This window comes from Otolemur garnettii, unplaced genomic scaffold, assembly GCF_000181295.1.
Source record: "Otolemur garnettii isolate 467f Iridium unplaced genomic scaffold, OtoGar3 scaffold00212, whole genome shotgun sequence".
Taxonomy (NCBI): Eukaryota; Metazoa; Chordata; class Mammalia; order Primates; family Galagidae; genus Otolemur; species Otolemur garnettii.
In genome coordinates this window covers 1604279-1605765 of record NW_003852607.1, presented here as the reverse complement: position 1 = coordinate 1605765, position 1487 = coordinate 1604279, and positions in this window count along the sequence as shown.

Here is a 1487-nt window from a genome sequence, read left to right as displayed (position 1 = left end):
AAAAAAAAAAAAAAAAAAAAAGAAAAAGAAAATTATTTCTTGGGGCCATGGTGTTTCCTTATGTCAAGACAGGTCAAGCGATATGTGAGTGATATATGCTTCCTGAGGCCACAGGTTCAAAATTTGCATTATTTAAGTATAACTCACACAGCAGTTACCATTTAAATATATGATAACAAGTTCCATGAGCCCCAGGGAGCACAGGGTCCTTCTGGCCTGAGACATGAGGACTACAGAAGAACATGTTTCACAGAGCTCAAAAAGTCCCCCTAGGACACATGAAGGTGGAGATGCCTGTTACTTGGCCCACCAGAGAGGTGAGGACACAATGAGACACTGAATTCCAGAGTTCAGGGGAGAGGGCTATGGGGAAAACAGAGACATGTCACAGGAGTTTAAACCATGAGATGAGGCTCAGCGCCTGTGGCTCAAGTGGCTAAGGCGCCAGCCACATACACCTGAGCTGGCAGTTTCGAATCCAGCCCGGGCCCGCCAAACAGCAATGATGGCTGCAACCAAAAAATAGCTGGGCATTGTGGCGGGTGCCTGTAATCCTGGCTACTTGGGAGGTGGAGGCAGGAGAATTGCTTGAGCCCAGGAGTTGGAGGTTGCTGTGAGCTGTGATGCTACAGCACTCTACCCAGGGTGACATCTTGAGGCTCTGTCTCAAAAAATAAATAAATAAATAAATAAATAAATAAACAAACAAACCATGAAATGAGATAATAAGGGCAGGCAGAGTATGGACAGAGATGACAAAATATTCAAGGAGGAAATTCTGGACACCCTGGTGCCTCCCACCTATAATCCTAACACTCTGGGAGGCTGAGGCAGGAAGACCCCTTGAGCTCAGGAGTTCCAGACCAGCCTGAGCAACACTGAGGCCCTGTGTCTACTAAAATCAGAAAATCTACCCAAGTGTCATGGTGGGCACCTCTACTTTCAGCTAGTGGGGAGGCTGAGACAAGAGAATCTCTTGACCCAAGAATTTGAGGTTTCTGTGAGCTATGATAATGCCAGGGCACGCTACCAGGTAACAGATGCTCCACTTCAAAACATAAATACATAAAAATAAAAATAAAATTGATGAAGCTATGCAGGGAGAATGCCAGGCCACCCTGACACTGAGTGGGACTGGCAATGATGCAGAATTGCAGGGCCAGCAACACCCAGGAACAGAGACAGACCATTCCTGTCACTCCTGGGTAGAGGTTCCAGGCCCTTGGACAGGGAGGGTAAGTTGTTAGAAAATGTCTTCCTGGCTCAGCGCCTGTAGCTCAGTGGCTAGGGTGCCAGCCATATACACTGGAGCTGGTAGATGCGAATCCAGCTGGGGCCTGCCAAACAATGACAACTAAAACAAACAAACAAAAAAAAACACAGCCGAGTGTTGTGGTAGGTGTCTATAGTTCCAGCTACTTGGGAGGCTGAGGCAAGAGAATCACTTAAGCCCAAGAGTTTGAGGTTGCTGTGAGCTGTGACACCAT